This window comes from Theropithecus gelada, chromosome 15, assembly GCF_003255815.1.
Source record: "Theropithecus gelada isolate Dixy chromosome 15, Tgel_1.0, whole genome shotgun sequence".
Classification (NCBI taxonomy): domain Eukaryota; kingdom Metazoa; phylum Chordata; class Mammalia; order Primates; family Cercopithecidae; genus Theropithecus; species Theropithecus gelada.
Genome location: NC_037683.1, coordinates 79013041 through 79022642, shown reverse-complemented (window position 1 = coordinate 79022642; position 9602 = coordinate 79013041).

Here is a 9602-nt window from a genome sequence, read left to right as displayed (position 1 = left end):
CCTACAGTTATGTAGTACAGTAACATGCTGTACAGGTGTGTAGCCCAGGAGCAACAGGCCGTACCATATAGCTTAGGTGTATAGTAGCTGTGCCATGTAGGTTTATGTAATTGCACCCTGTGATATCCACACAATGATGAAACACATTTCTAACAACACATTTCTCAGAATGTAGCCTTGTCTTTAAGTGACACACAACTGTACCTCAAACTCCAGACTTGCTCATTTTAGCCGTTCTGTCCTTTTCATAGAGATGAAACAAAAAATAAGAAATAATGGAAATCAAGAAATGTTATCTAGGAATAAATGAAAAAAAATTTTAAGTACATTCTAACAGTTTGTTCAAATATTTCCAGCAGGAGCTTTTGAGAAAACCTCCCCCAAGTCTGATAATGAAAAAATAGCAGCATGGGTGAATAATATACTGAGGCATTAATACGGTCTCATTCTCATAGCTGTAACAAAAAGAATGAGAGGTGTTTTCCCTTTTCCTCACCCCTTGGCTCCTCAGCAAGACAGAACAGAATTTAAAAGAAAAGAATATAAAAGAAAGATAAAGGAAAGCCGGGCTCCTTGAAGAATGGACCTGAGATGTCCAAGAGGGAAAGCATTCCAGGTGTCAGGGAGCAGTGCAGGTGGTGATGGGACTGCAGTGGAGGTGGAAGCGGGGGGCCGGGGGCAGGACTCCTATAATGTAGGGGAACACAAGATGGAGCAGAAGGGAATGCCTCAGAGGGTCCAAAGGGCTTGGGGAATGAGCATTTCTTTGACAATCACAATGAACTAAAGATTAAAGACTCTGTTCCTTGATTTATTTTCTGACAGCTAAAGTCCCGTGGGACTCTTCAGGACGCACGAGAGAGGGAGAAACTTCTAGAGACACCACTGAAAATATTCCACCACCTCTAGTGGGTGACAGCTTAGCCAAATCTTTTCAATTTAGAAAAACAAAAGTCAATTCTTGCAGCAAATTCATACCTGCAACAGAAGGAATAACTAAGACATACCCTATACTTAAAAAAAAAAACCCACTTTTTTGCAATTATGTACTGAGAAGCACCACACCTGGGAGGGTGATGAGTGATATTTTGCCAGGTTTGTGGCTGGAACCATCCTCTCCATGACTATTCTCAGACCTTGTCCATCAGTGTAGGTGCCTAGACATTCTCAGCAACCTAAGAAGATTTGATTTTCCCCACTCTTCTGAATTATTTTCTATCCTCTGGAAATTGACATGTGAACAAGAATGGGTATATATGACCACGGAAAATGGAGATCTTTTAAAGGTACATATTTGAAAATAATGAGAAAGGATGTAGAGAAAGCAAAACAAAAAGGTCAAGAAGACAAAACAGAAGAGGAGGATGAGAAGAGTGGAATAGGGAAGTGGAGAAAAAGGTGAAGAGTAAAAAGGCAGAGGAAGAAGAGAGGGAAGAGAGGCTAGGCCAGGTGCTGTGGCTCATGCCTGTAATCCCAGCACTTCAGGAAGCTGAGGTTGGAGAATCACCTGAGGCCAGGAGTTCAAGACCAGCCTGGGCAACATAGTGAGACCCCACCCATCTCTACAAAAAAATTTTAAAAAATTATCTAGGTGTGGTGGTGCATGCCAGTAGTCACAGATACTTGGGAGGCTGAGGCAGGAGGATCACTTGAGCCCAGTTTGAGGCTACATTAAGCTATAATTGTGCTACTCCATTCCAGCCTGGGTGACAGAGCAAGACCCTGTCTCAAAGAAAGAAAGGAAAGGAAAGGAGGGGAGGAGAGGGGAGGGGAAGAGAGAAGGAAGGAAGGGACGAAGGGAGGAAGGGAAGAAGGAAGGAAGGAAGGAAGGAAGAAAGGAAGGAAGGAAGGAAGGAAGGAAGGAAGGAAGGAAGGAAGGAAAGGAGGGAGGGAGGGAGGGAGGGAAGGAGGGAGGGAGACAGGCTTAGCAAATACTATATATGTTTGAATATACAGAGCTCCTCTCTTCCATTAGTTGAGGAAGCCCCAAAAGTATCTTTGGGCCAACTTGGTTAACTAAATTTTTATAGACATAATTGAACTAGCCAAATTTCTCCTTATAATATTAATGTATGTAGTGACAAAAACACATTTAAAATCACTTTAAAAATAACATACAAATTTAAAAATATTGCTTGTTCTTACTTTGACATTTCATTTAGTAAACTTTGTATATTCATTTATGATAGAAGTATCTTTGTTATCAATAGAGTCACTTTTTGATTCATCCTATGCTATTTTCAGAAAGGACGTACAACATTAAGGTTTATAACTCAGCAATGATTCTTCGATGCTATAAGCAGCAGAGAAATCTGCCATACCTCAGAACATACCTGAGAATCATCCAGTGACCCTCACAGGCCAGGAGAGTCCAGGTGGGACAGATCTCACAGCAGGCACAGTAAAATAAAGTCCACCTAACAGGTAGATTGGGATCTCATCATGGCAGGAAATATGAGTCTTTTAACAAGCATTTGATTGCTCCATGACTGGCATTTTTTTTAGACACTATGGATACTATAATAAGAAGCAAAGATGACAATCTCTATGCTTATAGAGATTATGTTCTAACAAGAGGAAGAAAACAACAGAAATTAATAAGTAAAGCACATAAAAAATTTAGATAGTGATAAGGACTATGGAGAAAAGTAAAGGAAGGGCCACACAGTCTCTGGGACCTTGAAAGAAGAGAATGCAGAATGCACCATGTTAGTAACTGGAGGAACAGTGTTTTAGGCAGAGGGAACAGCAAGTGCAGATGTCCTGAGGCAGAGCCATGCTTCGTTTGAAGAACTGCAAGAAGGCCAGTATTGTTGGTGAGGGTAAGAGGAGCAGGAGATGGGTTTAGGGAGTTATGTGCGAGCCTGATTACAGTGTTTTGGATATTGAGAAGACTTCTATTTTTTTTCTCTGAAGGAAAGGGATTGTGAGCAGAGGAGTGGGTATGATCTAACTTGTGGTTTTACAGGATCATTCTGGCTGCCATGTGTGGAATGAACGTAGCGGGGAAAATGTGGAAGAAGGTAGACCAGTTAGGAGACTCTTTCAATAATCTGAGAAAAGGGACTGGTAGCTTGGACCAAGAAGGGGGCAGTGGAAGTTGTAAAAAGCAGGAAAGAAGGTAGGGAAAAGTAGCATAGCCCGCATTGAGAGCCAGAATCAGAATCATAACTGCTGATTCAAGGGCAACGTGACCAAAATATGAAAGAAAACCCAGGGTCAGTGTGTCAGAAACCCTGTGTAATCCACTAACATCAACATCACCTGAAGCCTGCAGATAGCACACCCCACTCACAACCCTGAAGCCCTAATATCTCTTTGTACACCTTGTATTTGAAATGATCTAGGCATTATAAAAAAAATGAAAATGCTATTTTGAGGGAAGAGGGACCTTTACCATTATTGAAGGCTTGAGAACTGGAATTCAAATATTGTCAATCACTGTCTCCTGCTAAACATTTTTAAAAAGGAGACAAAAATGTGATACCACAGAACACTGCGCATCATCATTCACTGAATCTGTGAGATTTGTGAATTGACAAAACGAAACACATGCAGTGGACGGAAATGGGGAAGAGCTATGTGATGATACTTTTAAATGCCACTGTGTTTCCCTATGAATGTTTCCAATTGCAAGACAAAGAGAAGTGTGCACCGGAGGAGGAGCATCAGCCACCAGATGGCACTATTTCCCTGAAATACCCAGTGCTACCCAAAATCACCAGGATGGCATGCTCTCCAGGATTCTGGAATACTCTCCAGGCTACAAAGGAGAGTCTTCATTATTATTAACATCTCTTCTAAAGTCAGGCCCTAGAACCACAGAGGCAAAGCTTCTGTCTGTTCTGAGGCAATTCGGTTCCCCTGGCACGGGATGGCCTGAAGGATTCTGGTTTTCCCAACAAAGCTCTGGAAAGAGTTTAATGCAGGAGCTCTTAATCCCTACCGCAGTCTGGTGAGACTTCTGAACTCCTTCTCAGCATTGTGATTTTAAATGCAAAAATGGGATGCATAGGATTGCAATGGAAGCCAGTTATATTGAAATGCAGCTACTGGAATATTTAAGCAAATGCAATGCATAGTAATATATGTGCTTCTTTATTAATGCAGTAAATAATAAAAGCCAGAGGCAGGCCTCCTATCCATTGTAATTTTAAAATAACAATAAGCAAAAACAGTATTTCAAAGTATCTGCAACAACGATAATGTCATGTTGTGGCTTACAATCATATTTTATGAACTATAATTTTACTTAAAAGTTAGTAAAAAATAAAGGTGTATTTTCTTTTCCCTTCTCTCTCTCTCTTTTTCCCTTCCTCCCTTCTTTTGTTCCTTTAAAAATTATTTTTACTGGCCAGGCACAGTGACTCACGACTATAGTCCCAGCACTTTGGGAGGCCGAGGTGGGCGGATCACCTGAGGTCAGGAGTTTGAAACCAGCCTGGCCAACATGGCGAAACCCCGTCTCTACTAAAAATACAAAAAATTAGCCAGGTGCAGTGGTGGGTGCCTGAAATCTCAGCTACTTGGGAGGCTGAGGCAGGAGAATGGTGTGAACCTGGGAGGCGGAGCTTGCAGTGAGCCGAGATCGTGCCACTGCACTCCAGCCTGGGTAACAGAGTGAGACTCCATCTCAAAAACAAAACAAAACAAAACAAAAAAACAAACAAAAAAAACCTGCCAAAAAACAAAAACCAAACAAAAAATAATATATATTTATATATATATTTAAAAACTGTGTCCATGAACCTCTTGATTTCTGTCCATGAGTCTCCTGAGTATTGGAAGACCCAATGTTAATAACCTTTGGTTCAATGCCTTTTTAATGACTATATCACACACTTTTGCCAACTGAAGAAAGTAAAGTCTCCCTCAAGCTGGCCACACTCAAAGAAGCAATGAGTTAATTAAAGAGATCTTTTTTTTTTTAAGTTACTTTTTCTTTTTTAATAAAAAATGTCAGGTGCAGTGGCCCACACCTGTAATTCCAGTACTTTGGGAGGCTAAGGTGGGAGGATCACTTGAGGCCAGGAGCTTGAGAGCAGCCTGGGCAATATAGGGAGACCCTGTTTCTACAAAATATTAAAAAATTAGCCTGGTGTGGTGGCTCGTGCCTATAGTTCCAGCTACTTGAGGGGCTGAGGCACAAGGGATGCTTAAGTCCAGGAGATTGAGGTTACAGTAAGCCATGATCACACCACTGCACTCCATCTAGCCTGGGCAACAGAGTGAAACCCTGTATCTAAAACAAAATAAAAAACAACCTCCACCCTCCAAAACCATCTGTATTTTATACTGTCTCGCCACAAAATGTTTGATGTGGGTCATGAGCAAATTTCTATTGCTATCAAATGGAATACATATATTTATATATATATGTAGCTAAATATATGTATATATAGCTAAATGCTCTAGAGGCTGGGATAAACTATGAATATAAGTATATGAGGAAGAGAAGAATACGTGTTAACTAACTTTCAATAGTACAAGTGGAAGTAATTTTGTTATTAATTTCTTCGTAAATTGTCTTACTTTTCTATCATGAACAACATGGGTAAGAATATTAATCATTTTACCTTTGTGTCTCATGGCCCAGGCAAATCAAAGTTGTAGTTTACTGAGATAATATGCAAATGAGATCATGGAACTGCTGCTAGTGGGACTTTTTTAACCTCATGGATAACAAGAGACTGCAAGCAAGAACTTCACATCCTTTACAGTTTCTAAGATGGGAAGAAAATAAACCCTACAAACTGCAGGCTGGGGAACTCAGTCTTCGTTCCCGAGTGTACGAACCTGGAGAAACTGTTAAGAGACGCTGATCCCAGTAGGTGGCGCCAGCAAGCAGTCACCGAGGACAAATCCCAGCACAGTCACTCCACTCTTTTTTTTCTGGAGCTTACTAGACTGGAGAGTCGTATTAAGAGGATGTGTGAGTCCTCTGAAAGGTGTCTGAGGATCTTGCTAACTTTCTCACAAGTGAAGAGATGTATGCTAAGCACAAATTAGGTGAATTCAGAGCATTTAAAAATAAATAATCAGCCATTCTCGTATCTAACAAGTTTGAAAGATCTGACATCCTCTCCTTTTTTTCTGTGGGAAACCAGTCCTCTAGACTCACACTGGCATATGAACTTGTTTTCATCAAATGAGTTAATAGGAATGGGAGAGTTGATTTAGGAAATTTTAGGCTACATTGAGGGAAGAAGTTGAATGTCTTGAATAAAAGAGATGATGCGTTTACTCTTGTTTAGGTGAGGCAAACCAACCTGGAAAGTTGTACTCTGTTTGGAAAATCACATTTTAAAATTAGATACAGACAAATTGGAACACCTCAAGCAGAGAGGTAAGGATGCTGACGATTTGGGATATGTATAGGAAATAGTACAGAGGATTTGAGATGTTTCAACATGAGAAGGAGAAGGGGTCATGACAGGGAGGGGGATAAAACGTGTTGCTCATAGGTTGAGGCTGACACATAGAAGACTGTACAGTCTAGACAGTAAGTGCAGTCACTAGTCTAAAACCACAAATGAAGGGGAAATAATTAGGTTCAACAGCAGAAGAGCATTTACTCACAAATGTTCTAAGAGGAAAATATGTCAGCATCTCTAGTAGTGAGTTCTAATTCACCAGAAGTATGCAAGCATAGGCAAGCTCCAGTTACACATTTTATGGATTTGGGGAAGAAGATTCAAGTATTGGATGAGTGGTAGGTAAGGTGAAAGTTTCTCATACACCAACTAGTCTAGGGATTGATGGTAGTTTATTTAAAAACTTTTACTGGCTGGGCATGGTGGCTCACGCCTGTAATCCCAGCAATTTGGGAGGTCAAGGTGGGTGGATCACCTGAGGTCAGTAGTTCAAGACCAGCCTGACCAACATGGTGAAACCCCGTCTCTACTAAAAATACAAAATATTAGCTGGGTGTGGTGGTGGGTGCTTGCAATCCCAGGTACTCCGGAGGCTGAGGCAGGAGAATCACTTGAACCCGGGAGGTGGAGGTTGCAGTGAGCCAAGATCGCACCACTGTACTCCAGCCTGGGTGACAACAGCAAAACTCCATCTCAAAAAAAACAAAAAACAAAAAACAAAAAAACAAAAAAAAACCCACCAAAGTTTTTTTTACTAAGTCCCTGGGAAGAAATAGGCAGCATGGTTCGTAAATCTAAATTTATTCAATGTAAAGGGCTATCATTTATTCTAAAATTATTTACTTCTTACTTTGCGAGGGTGACAAGGCTTTTCTTTATATGAAACAATTGTCAGTGATAGATTGTCGTATGTTTATAAATATACCTTATCTGTTGGAATAAAGTTTGGAAATCCTCTATTGAACTCCCTAATTTTTATTGAAATATAATAGTAAACATTGAAATGTAAAAAACTTAAAGGTCACTTATTTTAGTGATCTTTAGGCTCCTTTCAGTCCTGAGGTGCTGTGATTCTAGACACTAATTACTCAGCATCCTTAAGGAGCGAGAGTCTCTTCCATTTGATTTGTCTTCCCAGTCAGCCTGGAGTGAGGCTGGCACATGTTAGGCCCTGCATTCCTTGCTCACTCCTTCTATGCTCACCATTGTCTGGCTTCTCTTCACACTTTTACCACATAAGTGTGTACCCCTAAATACTATCATTTATGCTTTGCATGTATTTGGCGTTTATAAAGACAAAATCATAGAAAACGTGTTCTTTTGTTTCTGTTCTCTTCTGCCCAACACTTGAAGAAAGAAGATCGATCTGGATTGTTGTGGATAGCTTTTATTATGTGGCTGAATATAGCCAGAATATAGCACATTTATCAATTTTACTTTGATGGACACCTTTTTCACTTTTGCCTATTTTGAATAATGCTTCTCCAACATTCTTATTCATATCTCTTCATGCAGATTAGAGAACTGATGCAAGTAGAATATTTTATATTAAATATAACCTTTGTGAAAATCAAGTATCCTTTCCATGCACAACCACTGACCCAATCCTTATGACCCAAAAGGGACCCATGACTGAAATTCTTTCAGCCTCTTCATGAAACCAGGGAACACATATCCAAAAGTATCAAGCATATTGTTTGAAATATGAAGCGGTCAATTTGCTGATTTTCCCCCTACTTCAGATATGTCTGCCTGAATTGGATCTCTCTCTCTCTCTCTCTCTGTCTTTTGTTTTCAGGGTTCAGTTGTTTTTTCTTTTAATTCTTATTTGGAAAATGACTAACATATACAAAAAAGATCAAAAATATACAGCTTACTGAATTAGCGTAAGGTGACCATCTGAGTAACTACTGCTCATGTCAAGAAATAAACAACATTTTCCGCACCCTAAAAGTCCCCACAGGAGTCTCCTGGCTGTTCTTTGCCCTTACTTTTCTATTGAATCTTCAACAATTAAACATAGATTTATCTGGCTTCATTCTTTTCTTCCTTCCTCTTCCCCCTAACTGCTTGCTACTAGGAAGTCTTTTTATCTAAATTTATTTTATAACAGCATACTTGCTTACATAATTCCTGTTACTTTCTTTCAGGCTCAAAAAATCTGGTATTAAAAAGAATTATTCTCTCAAATTTTTTCAGCAAAATTTTTTTTTCTACATATTTAATAGGGTAGAAAAGAGAATGGAGAATAAATGAACTTAAGGGATCATTCAAAGTAAGTCTGCATGTCATGTGAATGTAAACAAGATGACTCAACCAGCAGAGCACCAGAGTGCCACCATGCCTTCAGTTTTATCACAGCTATGCCAGTCTTGTTATTGGTACTGGTCATGTCCTCCTTCTCTCCTCCCAAACTTTCCTCCCCTGTTTCGTAATATTTGGCCTCTTTTCTGTATATGCCAAGTATACTCATTCCTTTTCTTCTAAGTTTTCTACCAAGTCCCCATTTCAGATATTACACTAAAATCTGTATCAATGATAAGACCCACAACTCTCCCAATGATATTTGCATTTAAATAAGTATCAAAAACATCCAATAGAATTTTATAAGCTCTAAATAGTATTTATATGCAGGCTTTATTTAAAAATATTGACATAACTTACCATTAAGAAAAATGGCGTACGTTTTGCAGAAGAGAGACCTATCCCGTGAGTCAACCTTTAGGAATGCTACACTGAAATACACAAGCTGAGCATCCCCAAGGAAATCTTGATAGGCACAAAGAATATGGAGATTGAGCATTTTATTCTCTCAAACAGTGTCTCAAAGACAAGACAGAAATCTCTTAAACATAAGAAACCACACCAGGCCAAGTAGTAAAGAAACTTTAAATATAAATCATATTAATAAACTTGATATTGTCAACACTTTTAACAACAGGGAGGCAGGAGTGTGATACGGCTTGGATCTGTGTCCCTGACCAAATCTCATGTCAAATTGTAATCTCTAATGTTGCTGGATGGTTGGGGGAGGCTGGTGGGAGGTGGTTGGATCATGGGGGTGGATTTCTCATGAATGGTTTAGCACCATCCCCTTGGTGCTGTTCTTGTTATAATGAGTGTGTTCTTCCAAGACTAGGTCGTTTAAAAGTGTGTGGTACCTTCCCCTTTACTTTTTGTTGCTCCTGCTCCTGCCACGTAAGACACCTGCTTCCCCTTTGACTTCTG